This window comes from Pleurodeles waltl, chromosome 3_1 (genome assembly GCF_031143425.1).
Source record: "Pleurodeles waltl isolate 20211129_DDA chromosome 3_1, aPleWal1.hap1.20221129, whole genome shotgun sequence".
Lineage (NCBI taxonomy): Eukaryota > Metazoa > Chordata > Amphibia > Caudata > Salamandridae > Pleurodeles > Pleurodeles waltl.
The window spans coordinates 1,351,510,644-1,351,527,951 of NC_090440.1; the positions used below are offsets into that span (position 1 = coordinate 1,351,510,644).

At 43.7% G+C, this 17,308-nt stretch overlaps 1 protein-coding gene across 3 annotated transcripts in view; it reads right to left on the bottom strand.

Moving 5' to 3' along the window:
- Nucleotides 1–10,081, bottom strand: part of USP2 (ubiquitin specific peptidase 2) — a 185,761-nt gene extending 175,680 nt beyond the window's left edge. The window contains exon 1 of one of the 3 annotated variants that reach the window (XM_069224849.1): nucleotides 9,969–10,081. The gene's annotated coding sequence lies outside the window, so the exon portion shown is untranslated. The remainder of the gene's footprint in view (nucleotides 1–9,968) is intronic. The other 2 variants (XM_069224855.1, XM_069224851.1) reach the window with 2 other exon arrangements.
- Between the last annotated feature and the right edge of the window lie 7,227 nt (nucleotides 10,082–17,308).

Here is a 17,308-nt window from a genome sequence, read left to right on the forward strand (position 1 = left end):
GACTCACAGGGTTAAAACGCATGAGGAAATCTTTGCATGCTCAGCAAATGTAAGGGGAATCTAAAGTGCTAAGGTAACTCTAGTGGTGAATCAGTTCTGGGAGAGTTCTGAGTTTTGTCCAATCTTCGTTATGTCTCATAAAGTAGCACAAAGGGTTAACGTGCCTGCTGCAAAGCACATAGTGCAAAATGCAAATCATAGATTTATATTTTTCGTAGCTGGGCAAGTGGGCCATTGTTTTGAGACTGAAATCATTTTTAAAGTTCCAATTCATAAGCTGCAATATTTCTAATAAGCACAGAGATGTGCTTACCTGCATCCAGGAGCTACATACAAATTGTAATAATCAGTTTAGATCTTTATTTTTTGCCTCAATCCCTTGTTATTCTAAGATTGCAAAGAAGGGCTTCTCCAGGAACTAATAAAGTCTTGCTAATATAGACAACCCCAATGATTGCATTAGGTTTTATATCCTGACTTTATGTTTCTCCCGACCATTCACTCTTAACATATAACAACTACAAGTATGGACGATGTGTGATTCCGACACCGTATAACCCTAACTGTATTAAGTAACATTTCCTGTACATTGATTTACACACTGTTATGATTTATAGTGTCTCTGTGTGTGACATAATACATTGTGACACCTTACACTGGGATGAGTATCTATGTAGTAGAAATAAATACAAAATAAATTAGTAAGTGCCATTTAAATGATTATTAGTGTAGTTTACTCATATAAACAGATACACCTTGCACTCTTACACGGCATGCACATCTCTTACAGAGGGAGGGGGGCGAACAACAGAAAAAAACTGTCTCCATGTCACAGCATCTGTAAATTACTTTTGACGTGATAAGCTGTGCACCTTTATTTCCCTCCATTGCATTGGCATCTAGGCGTCAGGCTCCAGATGGCTCCAACTAGCATGATATTTGAACAAAAGATGGGCAGATACCCCTTTAAATCAGGCCTTTGTTTTGGACCTGGCTAGAAGTGAAAATAAGAAAAAACCCTTGCTTTCTGCAGGTTACTGTATGAACGGAATGCAGACAATGTGCAGTTGCTGCTAAATTGTGTCTTGATGTAGGAAAATAATACTAGGACAAATTCAGCTTTTTTCCTTGTGTTGGCCAGATATCAGATCCAGCCCAGAAATGGGTGCCCTGGGATCCGGCACAGTTCCACTACTTTCCAGCCCTGTCTTGGAGAGAATATAGTCAGTGAGCTCTTGCAAGAATGTGAGGTTTTGGTCTGGGTTTCATAGATACATTGTACTTAACTGGAATGAAATTTTGAGATCTTATTTCTACTTCAAAGCACTGACAATTTTGAAAATGTAGTTCATGTAACATCTTCCATTTTAGGAAGTCTCTGTGCCCATGTCTCTGTGAGTATCCATCACCCCTTCTGTTTTTTTCTATATCTGTGTGCAGAATTCCGTATCATGAATCATGAATTACGAGTGGTTGTTTATCCAAGTCTCAGTAAGGAAGAGGGCATCCACATCACAGTGAGTAGGTAGACTATTTATTTTTTATTAGATATTTAGGTGCACATGTGTAGGGATATAAATATATTTTCACTCTCTAAAGATGGCAGGAATTAACTCTACAGTAGATGTGATGTGTTTTGGAATGAGGTTGATATAATTCATGTGTTTGCTTGTGTTGGGTAGTACCTAACATTGGCAATTAAATGGATATTTTTGTCTGTTAGGTAGAGCAGTATTAATTAGCAGGCTTTTTGAGTGAGTAGTTTTCTTTTAGTTCCAGAAAGAGCTTCCAAAATAGTAAGCACTGTGCACTGTTAAGCCATTTTAAGTTTAAGAATATATACTTGCAATGAAGCAAGAACATTACGTATTAAATATAAAGGTGTTCTGTGTAGATGACTGGTGGCTTTTGAAAAAACTATGTTCCTCATCCTTATTTTTGTTCATTCTACATTTGTAAATTGGGCTTATTGTCATATGCAGTTTCGATTTCAAGTGTATTTGCTGGTAGGTCAGATGTTCACTGTTAACAGTTTGTACTTCTGATTTGTTTACCACTAATATGGGCTACCGGTAAGGCATTAGCAGATGTGTGTCAGGTTTTCTGTTGGGCCAGGTTTGCCAGTGGAGGTGGGCAGAGGTTCATTCTGTGGAATTCCACGGAGTTACATAAAAACTCCACAAGATTCCATGGAGTTCAGCAAACGGGTGGAAGTCAGTACGTCATGCTGCCTGCGCTGATTTTTAGTGCTGGGAGCTCGTTCCAAGCTGAAAAATTAGCACAAACAGCACCATGCGGTTCAACAGAGGGCGCTGCTGCTAGAATTGATTTAGCTCCTTGTTAGACCTGGCAGCTCTTGGTGTGGTTTCCTCTGCCTTTTTGGCTTCTGGCCTCCTGCTTTTGATCCTGTGCTGAATTTAGGTTTTGCTGGCTTAAGGACTCTGGACAATTTACCACTGTTGACCAGTGCTAAAGTGCAAATGTTCTCTATTTAAAAGGTTCTGGTGATTGGCTTATCCATGAATGGCATATTTAATTTACTAGTAAGTCCCTAGTACAGTGTACAGTGTGTGTCCAGGGCATCTACATCAAATACTACTAGTGGGCCTGCGGCACTGATTGTGCCACCCACATTAATAGCCTTGTAAACATGTCTCAGACCTGCCACTGCAGTGTCTGTGTGTGCACTGCCATTTTGACCTGGCCAGTGCACCCACTTGCCAGGCCCAAACCTCCCCTTTTACTACATGTAAGTCACCTCTAAGGCAGGCCCAAGACAGTCCTATTGGTAAAGTGTAGTGCATTTAAAAGGTAGGAGATGTACTAGTGTGTTGTACATGTCCTGATAGTGAAATACTGCTAAATTTGTTTTTCACTATTGCAAGGACTATCCCATCCACATGATAACATGGGGATTGCCTTGAAATATGTTTTAAGTGTAATTTCCCAATGAGAGCAGATAGAGATGTGGAGTTTGGGGTCTCGGAACTCACAATTTAAAAATAAATCTTTTGGTGACGTTGGTTTTTTAATTGAAAGTTTGAAAATGCCACTTTTAGAAAGTGGGCATTTTCTTACTTAACCATTCTGTGCCTCTGCTTGTCTGTTGAATACATGTCTATATCAGGATGACAGTTGGGCTGTTTGTGAATTCACACAAAGGGAGCTGAGGTGTGCCTTGCATATCCTGATGGGTCTTCCTGGGTTGGAGTAGTGGGAGGAGCTGACTTTTGCACCTGAATAGAGCTGTGGCTGTCCTAACACAAAGCAGTCTCCAATTCCCTGGAGTGTGTCTGGGGCCAGAGCAAGAAAGGCAGAGTCTTGTGCACTACAAAGACCTTCCTTAGAAGTTTGCCTACTTCAAAGGCAGAAACCAGCATAAGTACTGGACCTCTGGGACCACAACTTTAGAATCCTCCTGGAATGGGGATATTCAGCCAGGAAGAAGAGCTAGATGCTTTAAGAGGGACTGCCACTCTACCTGTTGCTTTGTTATGCTGGCCTGCTGCTTCTATTCTGGGTAGGGGGGCAGAGAACTGGACTTTGCTTTCTACATCCTGCTTTCCAAGGTTCTCTAAGGGCTTGAACTGAGCTTTCCTTCTGTTAAGAAGTCTCAGCGACTTCAAAGAATTCAGCTGACGGTACTTGGGCTCTACTGCTGAGAGTCCTAACTTGCCAAGAGGTGGGCCAACTCCAGTCCCTGAGTCCTTGGAAGTGTGAGCTGGTGACTTGAAGAAGAAAATCCATGCACCGATGTGCTGCAGCAGAAAAATCGAAGCAGCACCTGTCTCGTGGCTAGAGAATCGACGCAGCGCCTGACTTGCGGCTGCAGAATTTGCGCAGCACCTGTTTCCACACAGCTCCATCAACACAGTGTTTCTGGATTTTCCACGCATCTTCCCCGGGTTGTCAATTTTTCATCTATCCCACACCACAGTAAGGAACCGAGGCTGCATGTCTGGAAATCAAAGCAATGCCTTTCTTGTGAGGAAAGAATTGGTGCATCGCCTCCCCTGGCAGTAAAGAACCAATACATCACCTCTCCTGTGAGGAAAGAATGAATGCATTGCCTCTCCTGAGAGGTAAGAATCAACACATCACCTCCCCTGAGCTGTAAGGAACTGACGCATTTCTTTGCTTTTCGGCAACTCCCCTGCAGCCAGTATCGTCTTTGCTTTTTGACGCATCCCAGGTACTTTGTGCCAAAAAGACACAATGATTGATTTCCATGGATCAAGAGTCATTTCAATGTTTAAAAAGTGATATCTTTACTTGTGTATGTTGGATTTTGTCGTTTTGGGCTTGTTTTACTTAGATAGGTATTGGCTATTTTTCTAATCTGATGTGGAGTACTTTTGTGGTGTTTTGACTGTGTTACTGCGTGTGTATGTGTGTGTACAAATACTTTACACATTGCCTCCAAGATAAGCCTGACTGCTCGTGCCAAGATACCAAGGGTTTGAGCAGGGGTTATCTTTGCTGTGTGACTCCCTTACTCTTGATTAGAGTGAGGGTCCCGACTTGGACAGAGTGTAAACCACTGCCAACTAGAGACCTTATTTCTAACACTCCTCCTTGAGTAGATTTTCTACTCAATCTGCAGCTTTCTCATTGGCTTTTGCAGTGAGAAAATCTTGCCGGGTACCCTCCCAGCACTAAAAATTGTGCTTAGGGGTGCCAATTCTCACTCACACTCACCAACTTACCATTGGTCAACCACTTGCGTGAAAAAACTTTGCCATGCAGCGGTTGGCGGAATTTGGCCATAACTCTGTGTTACAAGCGTAACGCAGAGTAGCCAAATTCTGCCAACTCCGCCGGCGGAGTGGAATTTATCACCCACTTCTAGTTGCCAGGGGCCTCCATTTTAATTCCATGGGATTGGGCATAGTCATTAACATTTTGGCTTCCTAAGTCTGGTTTTGGGAAGTCAGAGATCAATAGGGTTATAATTTGTCCTTCAGAGGTCTCTGGCTTTAATATGGGTTGTTGAAGAGTTATGTGGAAACTGTGAGGAGGCTTAGTTGCAACAACAAAAACAAAAATAACAACCACAATAACAGTGAAGTTATATAGTAAAATTTCTCCAGACTGAAGTCAGGGATGTTTGGGGACTTCTTTGACACTGATAATCCTAATTTTGAAAGCTGTATGTTTGTGACTCATGAGTCCCTGAGGTGAGGAGTTGGCACCCCTAATACTATGTGTGTTATCTGTCATGTTGTTGGTAACCCATGGTTCTTTTTTTGCAACACTCATTTATTCGTATATTACAAACGTTCATATATGATACATAGATCTCACCATACCCCTCGAATTCTGTTACATGAAGTGAAATTTTGTGCCTAGAAAACGTTGAACTACTTATGCAAGTAACTGAAAATCTAGGAGAAGCTTAATTCCAAAACCTCCTGCAGTTCTACTGCCCTCGACCCCCTCCACCCACAATGGCAGTCTTTTATTAACAGCAATCCATTCAATCAACGTACAGAACAAAGCAAGGAACCCAAGCAATTATCACACAGAATTCCCATTTATCTTAATCCGAGAAGGTAACTGAGTATCTCATCCTTACATGCAGGACATCAATAACTCCTGGTCACACTGTAGATTTGACCAGCTCACTCTCACTGAAAGAGCCCAAACCTCAAATCTTCACAGAGGGAGCACGAGTATCTCAACCTCACATACCGAGTGCATCTGAACCTCGCACAGGGAGTGTGAGCTACTCAACCTCACAAATGGAACATTAGCTACAAGGCCTCACGCGGAGAGCATGGGCTATTTACCCTCACATAGGTGACATGAGCAACTCAGCATCAGATTGGAAGCAAAGTCATATATATGAAGTATAGGAGCATCTTAACCTAACAAAGAAAGAATGAGCACCAAACATCACACAGGAAGTGTAAGCTCTCACAGGGAGAGGGAGCATCATACTGCATGGAGAACATACGAATCACTACCTTACACATAAAGCATGCACATCTCTGTCCACACATGGGGACACTGAGCACCATACCTCAACCTCACACAGGAAGTCTGAGAACTGCAACCTCACACAGGGAGCATGAGCATCTCAACTTCACACAAGGGGCATTAGAATCTCATCCACGCATATAAAGCGCAAGCATCTGAACCTCCCACAGGGAATATAAGCATCTCAACCTCACTTAGGGAGTGTGAGCATTTCAAACTCACACGTGGAGCCAGAGTATCTCAAAGGCACACATGAAGTGTGAGCATTTTAACCTCACATAGAAAATATGAGCATCATATTATGCAGGGGAAGCTTGAGCATCACAGCCTTACACAGGGTGCACGAGTATCATGCCTCAGACAGGGAGTGTGAGCATCACACACACAGAGAAAGTGTGAGCATCTCAACTTCCCATCAGAAAAGTGAGCATCTCAGGCTCACACAGACAGTGTGAGTATCTTCACCTCACACCTGGAGCATGACCATCTCAACCACACACAGAAAGGGTAAGTATCTGAACCTCACACAAGAACGTGAGCATCTCAACCTCCCACAACCAGTGTGATCATCTCAATGTCACACATTGAGGGTGTGTATCTCAACCTGTATACAGTGAATGCAATCCTCTCTATGTCATTCGAGGGAGAGCATCTCATCCTCAAAAAGGAAACCTGAAAATCACAACCTCACATAGGGAGTGTGAGCATTTGAAACGCCCACATGGAACCTGAGTATCTCAACGTCACACATGAGATTTGAGCATTTAACCTTACATGGGAGATTTGAGCATCATATTATACCCAAGAAGTGAGCATTTCAAACTCAAACAGGGAACGTGATCATGTCAACCACACACAGAAAGTGTGAGCATCTCAACCTCACATGGGGAGTGTGAATATTTAAATCTTATGAAAGGAGAGTGAGCATTACACTATTTCATAAGACAGCATGAACAACTGAGCCACACACAGGAGGAATGGACATCCCCACTTCTGTACTCCACAATGGAATGTTAGCATCTGAACCTAACTCAGTGAGTGTGAGCTTCTCATCTTTACACGTGAAGTGTAAGCCTCCCAACTTTAGACAAAGAATGTGAGCAGCACAACCCTGTTCAAGCAGCATGATCACCTCCTTTTCATAAAGGAAGACTGAAAAGCCTACTCTAACCCTGAGCAGGAGCACAGCAGCACACACTAATAGAAACATACTGACATTTGTTGTATGACTTTCAAATACCTGGGTACATAGGCCCATATCTATACTTTTTAACGCCGCATTTGAGTCATTTTTTATGCAAAAGCAGTGCAAACTTACAAAATACAACTGTATTTTGTAAGTTTGCACCGCTTTTACGTCAAAAAGCGGCGCAAATGCGGTGCTAAAAAGTATAAATATGGGCCATATTGTCTAAATGAGATCTTAAGTGCTGCAAGAAGCAATCCCAGGGCCCTGAACTGACAAGGGTCACTGAAAGCACAGCAGGTCATTGGAAGATGTGTATCCATCGAGCTGCCTAATTGCATGGTTGTGCAACTCGCACTTTCCTGGTTTCGTGTTTTAAATTTAGTTCTAAGACTGCATTTGAAACATGAAAAGCAAAATTAAATGAATCGGATAAAACAGGACTGAAATAGCTTCTTGTACTTGGCGTGGGGCAACTTGAGAAGTCTATTAAGAAGAAGAGTCCTCTGAGACACCCATAGAAGTCACAAGACGCAAAACTGAAAAAACCTATTTCTATTCTCTGAAGAAAGGTTCTTACTTCTTAGAAAATCACATCGCCCTCTGACTGGTTAGATAGAGTGGCCTCTGGGAAACTCTCCGGATCTCAAAGCAAGAAGGAGCCAGAAAATTAAAATACCCCTACTTGGAACCAAAGCTTTATGGCACCAAACAAGCGAAGCAAGTCATTGTGACACTACCAAGAAGAGCTTGCTTGCCTCTTCCATTGAGGCATCGACTTATTCATTATTTTCATCCTTCCAACCATGTGCTGATATCCACCATTTCACCTTTACTTTCTGTCATCCAATCAGTCTTTCATCCAACATTTAGTCTACCACCATTATGTCCACCCGTCCGCCCACCCATATCCAAACCTCTTAATCTCTTTTATATTCTATTCATCAAACATATCCATCCTTTCACTAGGTCACCCATTCCTTTCACTTTTCCACCCCATTTATCCATTCATCCATCCATCCATCTATTCTTTCAGTCATACACCTACCTGTCCTTTTGCTCATCCATCCACCCATTCACTCATCCATCCATCCTTTCACTTCATACATGCATCCATCCACCCTTTCACTCAGCCACCCATCCTTTCACTCACCCATTCACCCTTTGACCAATCCATCTACTCAGCCTTCCATCCATTTACCTTTTCACTCACCCATCTATCTACCCGTTCACTCATTTGTTCATACATTCACCATTTCGCTCATCCATCCATCCACTCTTTAATCCAGCCATTCATCTACCCTCCCTTTCATTCAGTCAATCATCCAAACCATTCTTTCATTCATCCTTACATCCATTCTTTTACTCATCCATCCGATGCACTCATCCATCCATCCTTCCACTCATTCCATGTATCCGTCCACTAACCAATCCATCCATTTATCCATTCACTCACTCATCCATCCCTTCACTCACTCATTCATCTGGTCTCTCATCATCCATCCTTTCACTCATCCATCATTTCACACCTTCACTCAACCATCCTTACCTCAATCTTTTCAGTCATTCATTCATGCATCTATAGATCCACCTTTTCACTCACCGATCAATTCACGTCACTCACACATCCATCCTCACATCTATTTACCCTTATACTCATCATCCATCCTTTCACTCAGTCATCCATCCATTCACCATTTCACTCATTCATTCATCCACCTTTTCATCTAGCCATTCATGTTTCATTAATTCATCTATTCTTCCACTCATCTGTCCATCCATCCATCCACCCTTTAAACCCGTTCATCCATCCAGCCTTTTGCTCCGTCCATCTATCCATACACCATCCATTTATCCTTTCACTCATCGTCCATCCTTTCCCTCATCATCATCCATCCATCTTTTCACACAGCCATCATCCATGCATCCATCCATCCACCCCTTCAATCATCCACCCATCCACCATTTAGCTCACACATCCATCCATCTTTTCACTACCGAGTTGCAGACAGAAGAGGCCCTTCAAAAACCCCACCAGCTGTAGCTGCTAAAGCGGGGTCTTGACGACGTCCTTGTTTGAAAGGCTAGCTGGAATGGGAAAGTGTTAGTGACAGCTCATGTCCAAGCTGTGACTTCTTTTCAAAGACAAATGCCTTTTAGGACGTCGCCACACATGCCATAGTAGGTCTCCACCCCCTGCTGTTCCCGCGTTGTCAGATGGTATAGCAGCCAGGGGCATAGCACAGTCTCCCCTCCACCCTTCATGGCCTGGCATTCGGACTGAATGAGGCCTATGGATCTCTGTGAGTCAGGAAGTCTTAGGATCCCCTCGCCACGGTCTAAGCCGACCAAACGCCCCCCCCCCCGCACCCTCACCCCTCTTCATGTTGCCCTACACCACTCAGCCAGCACCATGGAGGAGTTTGTGGAATCGTTCATGTCTAACCCCATCCCGCTGAATACAGCTCCAATCAACCGAGGGTGAGCAGCATAGGCATTATTCTGCCAATCAGGGCGAACCTATGAACAATGTCAATACTAGAGGAGGGAACTACTGTTACGACAGTTCAATTAACTTATTCTGCATTCGAAGCACAGTACTTCAATTCCAGCGGGTATGAGCTCTAGTCACAAATCTTGAAATAAATAACTACCTGCGCGCAGGCCCGCTCCGTTCCATCTTATCGCTTCATAGATGTGAGTGCCAGCTCTTCCGGCTCCCAAAATACCAGCCACTGTCCCAGCCCTGAGTCGAAAAAGCAGAACACACACAGGTAAGAGTTACAAAGAAATTTCTACTGACCTGTGCTATCCTCCTAGCGGAGTTTTGGGACCCACTCGCTACTCGCCACCCTGAGGGGATCGGTCCGTCCTGCTCTACGAAAGGGATTTACAGTAAGATGGCTGCACCTGCCCCAGGGGTCCGCCAGACCGGAGCTACGCTTCTGCGTGAACGGCCGCAGGAATTCTCTGCTCAGGTTACGGCGAGGATAAATATAGCGTCGCTCTGACCTCACTGGGACACTGCGCTCAGCAGCATTCCAGCAGTAGTGGGTTTTTAAAGGGCTAGTGGACAAGGGGACCCCATGTCTACGCCGCTGTCCAAAGGGCGTGGCATACACTTTGTCCCGGCTTCACCCCAAAGGGACCACCCGGGCCCAAATAAACGTCTCTCTACGGGTTACTGACACATGTTTAAGCCAGTATCGGCTGCCTAGTGGCGACCCACAAGTGAGAAATGATGAATTGTTTTCTCCTTCGGTTAAAACTACTGGGCTGTTTTTATCTGTAGATGGGTGAGAATGCTTGAGGAAAAGAGGCACATTTTTTATTTATTTGTTTAAGCAGAAATCTTACATTAGGCTATGTGCATTTAAAACTGTTTATAATAGCAAGAAAACACACAGAATCAAAATAAACATGCTACATTAAACAATCCGTGTTCTTTCATCAATTCAAATATGAGTGCCAGTGCTCGCCATTCCGAAATTCCCAGGCATGAACTAGAGCCTGCTCTTTTTGTCTTATAAAAGTCGTAACGTTCAAACTCAGAAGAAGCCCTGAGCACACAGAGGCCCGTAGATACATTAAAATAGGCCCTCACTTGGTTCACAGTCAAAGCAGCGAAGAACACCAATTGGGCCATACTCTCAGAAGTCCAAAATGGCAATCTTTCATTGACTTGTGAAAGGGTCACTTCTTACTGCGCCCTTACTGTGGCTGGTAACTAGCGCAGAAGTGTTGTGAGAGGCATGAGAGTGGGGAGATCTCAGAGTTCGTGATTGGACAGGCCGTCAGGCACCCTGAAGCAGGACTTACCCCAGGCAAAGTCTTTCAAAACTTCCAGGAGGACATGTGAGGAGTGTAAATGCCTCTTAGAAAGGGCTTGAAGTGTGCAAGAGAGGTGCAAGAGGAGACAGCCAGGTATCTGGCAGTACCTGGAGATGGACATTTATCAGCCTGTGAGGAGACAGCAATTCCCAGAGTTCCAGACTCTATTGTGTGTGAAGGTGATACCTCATTAGATTCTCATTGTGAGGTAAACCACCTGAGCAAAGTGGTTCCAATGGACAGACTTAAGTTAATTGTTGTAGTTAGTAGGCCTGGGCAGAATTTCAATTATGCTTGTGTAATCAGAGTGATTTTGGTAATTCCATGTTACTGTTTGATGCAGAATTACCTACAATAATGCAGTTCTTCTGAATTTAGCACTATTTCTTAGCCCAAAGTGCATCCTCTAGATGTCGGGAGCAAATTGGGGGACTATCCTACCCCAGAAGGAGTTTCAATGTGCACAAATGGTGGCTGTGGTTGCTATTCATGTTCGGTTGCACCTAGTGCTATTTCTTGCATTAAATACATCTTTTTCATCCTCAAAACACTTTATTGGTATGAAAATAATCAACCATGAAAATAAATAAGCAATACAATACATAAAACCTGATTTCATAAAACCAATTTATAAATCCCATCATGTCGTTCTAAACAAAATGTACACAAATAAAAGAATTGTAATCCAAAATGTGTTAAAAAGATAATACAACAATCAAGTTAAAAATTATAAAAACTTAAAAAAATACTCTAAATTATTCCGCCGGGTAATAGGTCCCTTCAGAAAAGACCCCATCCCACGCCACACCAGTTCATCAGAAGCCATACGCAGCCACAGAAAAGCTGGGCGATATTGCACAAAACTCTTAGGCCTCAGCAGGGGGAGTAAAAAACGATGCCTAAAAGGCGCATACAAATCACAAAACAAAGTAAAATGAATCAAAGTCTGCAGAGACACAACATCGCAGGGGCAAAGTCTGATAGATTTTTCATCGTACTGACCTAACGGAAAGCATAGGTTACTTCTGACAACCCCCAGACGAAATTGGTGATGAGAGACCTTTCCCTCACATTTCTTATCTCTAAAAGATAGGGCTCAAGGCCCACCCCCATCTTTAACATAATAAAATCCCTTACAGATTTTTTCCTTAAATCCTCCTCCTCTCTTTTAGCCCCCAGGATTTCCAGAAAATGTGCCTTAGCCCAGTATTTATCACAGCTGGTCAGACCCTCAGGAGCCTCTAACATATCCGGACGCCCCAACAAATAGGCTGCCTTTCTTATACACATCGGCCCGGGAATGTCCTTCACATGATCACAGGCCAAGCAGTCCCGCAGGATCTATCTGTTAAATGAAGCACATTCATTAGTCCAAATAGACATCCATAGCAAGAGGGGTGCAAGTTGGATGGTATCTTGTACAAACTCAAGAGCTAATTCAGTGTGCAGGCAAAAGCCAGAGGTGTTTTGGCCAACTCCCAGTAGTCTTCTGCAAAAACGGTTTTCCTCTACTGCAGGGGCCCTGATGTCCGCATAACCCCAGAGAGCAGCGCCATATAGCAGGACTGGGAGACATTTACGCCTATAAACTTCGAGGAGGGGCTTAATAGGTTTATTTCCCACACTTGCAGCAAAGTCAAACGTGGCACCAAGTGTAACATTAAAGAAAACCCCTCTTCTGGAGATACAGGGTTTCCAGGTGCCTTTGTCATCAAAAACAACCCCCAAATAGGGGAAATCCTGTACCTTGCTGATTACTTGTTCTTTAATCTTGAGCACCCCTACCCTGCTAAGGGGCTTCCCAAAGACCATAAAACGTGATTTTTTAAAATTAATTTCTAAATCTAGGGCTGACATAAAAGAATCATAGGCTCTAACTGCTTCTTGGAGGCCATTCATAGTGCGGTCCATAAGCACCACGTCGTCCGCATAGATCAATGCAGGGACACTATTGCCATTAATGTTTGGAGTATCCCTACAGTGTTCCACTAAAAAGTTGAACAATCCATTAGTATACAACAGGAAAAGAGTAGGAACCAGAACACACCCCTGGTGCACCCCCCTATTTAACTCTAAAGCATCCGAACATTCCCCATTTATCCCCACCCTCACATTAGCATTTGTTCCTAAGTGGAGGTACTGAAGCAACTCCACAATATGAGGATCCATGCCTAACTGGTTTAGCCTCTCCCACAGCTTAGCCGATTTACCTTGTCAAAGGCACAGCTAAGATCCATAAAGGCAAGATATAAGGTGCCTTTCCTGGCTAGTGTGTATTTTCCAATCGCCATCAACAGGTTTAGACACTGTTCCTGGGTGCCAAGCCCTTCCCTAAAGCCTTACTGTGCCTGGCTCAAAATTTCATTTTCAGCCATCCAAGCCTCAATGCGCCTAAGGATAATCCGGCCCAAGATTTTAGCTGAGGAATCAAGGAGGGAAATGGGACGATAGGTCTTGGGGTAATTTCTTTCCCACTTTTTGAACACAGGCATAATACAGGCCGATTTCCAAGTGGCGGAAATTCCCACAGTAACTGCTGCATTAAGAACATTTAACAGAATAGGTGCCCATAACTGGGGACAATATTTATAGAGATCCATGGGAATTAAGTCCGGGCCCGGAGCTTTCTTGCTAGCGTTACCACAGAGCACCTCCCTAACCTCGGGGAGTGTAAACCTGGTAGCTAAACTGGGTGACTCATCTAATTGTATATCCCAATTGTCTCTTAAGGGGCTCCCCTGAAAAAGTCTACAGAAATGATTCACCCAGACATCAGGGACAATATTACAGCCCAGACCCTCTGAAGTTTCAGATTCAAAGAGACCCCTATTTACAACCCTCCAAAACAGGCCAGGATTCTTGTGCTCTACTGCACGTTCCAATTTCTCCCAGGCCAATTCCATGATATTGAACTTTCTTGCCCTCAAAACACTTTTATACTTAGACCTCGCATCTCTAACATGGTCCATATCTCTGGGGTGGGCTTTAAGAGCCCTCCTCAAGGTTTTTTAGCATCATAGTAGGCCTTACTGAACCAACCACCCATATGCTTACCAGGGGACTGCACAGGTGAGAACAGACAGTCTTTAAAGGCTTTGTTCACTCTCAGCATTGCAGCCAATACTTCCTTCGGACTGGAAGTCCCTGCCAGAAGTATGCCTGTGATCAGATTTATATTGTCACCCACCACCCTTACTACTACTTGCTGGATATTTGCTTGTTTCCACCCAGCTCTCCTGCCCTGGTCTTTTTTCTTCAATTTGGACATGAAGGGGGATTTTTGTGCTAAGAAATAGCATTAAATGCAGAATTACTCTTCTCGCATAATTCAGTGTAATCTCATGGAATTCTTAGATAATTGTGTGTAATTACACAGCACTCAATAATGTGAGTTACCCCACCCATATTAATTTGCAGGCATGGTCTTAATAGTCTTCATACAAAAGTCAGGGGCCCTTCAGGTAGGAGGTACATTCTTTATTCTAAACTGGAAAATAGGGACAGGTGTTTTGTTGGTGATGGCACTCACAGAGTCACACCAAAGATATAAACAATAAATCTGTGCAACGGTGCCCCTGGCAGGGGAGATCCACCTAATTTCCCCCAACATCCCCTTAGAGGGGGTCAACAACATTAAATAATAGTCCAAGGCACACATTCCCAATTCAAACAGAGTCCAGGCCAGTCTTTTTTATATATTCTCTAATTCCATGTTGCTTTATTTCAAGTTGTGAAGTTCTCTTCCAATCAAGACAATCACAGTTCCTTACAATTTCAGTCACCGTTTCAGCTGTTTCAGCCAACACGTGTTTCATCAAGCGAGAATAGTCGCTGAGATTTCGTCAGAGCTAAAAGGTAACATACATAACTGCCATTGTAAACTCTATATATAAACCATAAAGATGTACATTCCATTCACCAAATTTGTGCCAACACTACAGAGAAAGAAAATACACGTGAAAACCCTAGAACACCCATAAAACAAATGTTTATCATAGCAGTTGACTCATCAGCATCAAAACAGGATGAATTAATTACCAATATCTCGAGGAGAAAAATATTCTTTAAGAAAGATCGGACATGTATGAGGGCAAATTAAAATTATCATGAATAAAGAAATATGATTACGTGATCCATAGCAACCAAAACATCAAATAGAATACCGACCATAATAATGAGCACGAACGCTAACCGATTACATGCATATCTTAGTTGACAAACAATGTTTTACGCCTTCGTTCATGCATAAACGCTCATTAATCTTCTATCTACGCACAATCAAATAGAATATTAACCATAATAAAGTGCACGATCGCTAACCGTATACATGCATGTCTTAACTTGCTAACAATGTTTTACGTCTTCGTTTGAGCATGTACACTCATTAATCTTCCATCCATCCACCATTTTTGGCTCAATATTAAAAGTCACAACATTGAAAATGGGACAGCGTGGCTGCCCTAATGCCAAATTTTGGCCTACTTACTCTAGTACTGAACTGAACAGGGACTATTTGACTATTTAAGTTCCCTAGTTCGAACAGAACGTGTATTCTATTCCAAAGCATCTCTGTCAGACTTAATAACTGGCAAAAAACTTTAAAATGTTGCCAGTTGGAAGAGTATCCATAAATCAAAACTGCTCGTACACTTACCCCAGAAATCTCAATGTGCACATTATTATCCCGCAGTCTCCATATGAGCTTGTACGCTCCTGAATCGTCTAACTAAATGACATCTTTGGCTCGTTATTATATGTATAACACTGAAGAAGGACTATGGTGGTCATTCTGAATATGGCGGTCTGAACCGCCACACCGGCGGTCATTACGGCCAACAGCATGGCGGTCCAGACCGCCATACTCTGAACACAGTAGTGAACTGGCTACAAAGCAGCCAGTTCACTACCACCCACCGCCAGGCCAGGATCGACCGCCGGGCCGACTGTAGGCACACTCGACCCGGTGGTGGAGGCCGGACCGGCGGTGGGACGATGATTCCATTTCCACCAAGGATTTCCTGGCGGGATACCCTGGCGGGTAATCCCTGGCAGAAAGCATACGGGTGACAGGAATACTCATTCCTATCACCTGTATGTGACACACCAGGCCTTGTCACTACCCCCACCCAACCCCCTCCTGACCCTAGAACTGCCCCCACCACCCACCCAAACCCCAAAAACCAACCCCCCAGCCCTCCTCCCCAAAAATCCTTGTGTGCCTCCCAGATCCACCCTCACCATCCACCCCACCCCTACATACAGGTCCCTCCCAAACCCCAACAACCCACATCCTCATGCATCCATTCACCTACATGCAGACACTCATACATACACTCAGACACACATACCCCCTACACAAACATTCACGCACACCCCCATACACATGCACACTCACACACAAACCCCCCTTGCTCTCAGGCAGCACTTACCTGTTCCGTGGCGCTGCTACGGGAGGGAACGGGCTCTGTGGATGCTGCTCCGCAGCATCGCTGCACCTCCATACACCACCATGCCTATGACTGCATCATCATCGGTGTGGCGGTGTCTGGACTGGCGTGGTGGTGAGGGTCGAGCAGCATCCACCCCTGCCACCGACCACCAGCATGGCGCCTGGCGGCCCTCGCCATCAATGGCGGTGAGGTTCTAGTCGTTATTATTTGGTGGGATGCCGACCGCCGCCACTGGCGATCTTCGGTTGACCACCGGCACGGTTGGCGGAGGGGCATCCTGCCAAGATCATAATGAGGGCCTATATGGCTATCCATGTGCAAACTTTGGCGTACTTAAAGTAGCGACACTGAGAAAGGACAATGTCTTCGTATGAATTACGTCTGCCATATTGGAATAAGTTTAGTAATTACTTGCACTGCACTCTATATATTGTGCCGCTATCTCAGTATTAGACCGGCACATATGGGAACAAGTCACTCACAGGAGGAATTAAACAAAAAACAATAACTAACAGCCCAATTTCCTCCATAAATCCCACAGAAGGAATCATATGAATCATTTGACAATCATCACACAGTCCTATACACATGTAAATCTGTACACTTCTCCTCTCAATCTAGAGACTCGTAAATGCGCAAATTATTAAATCCTATCATAATCACCCATCTAATAACTCATTCTTCTAAGAAAAATTCTAGTTCATGGTTAGCTTCAAAATTCTACTACATTTAATCATAGGATCCGAGTACACTCTGTTCTTCTCAGAAACAATTCTCTATTGCCCCACAGAGGTCTTTTTGACTTATTCTATACCAAAAAAATTGAAATTTCTGACTAGTCCCTGTGCTGCACATTGCTTCA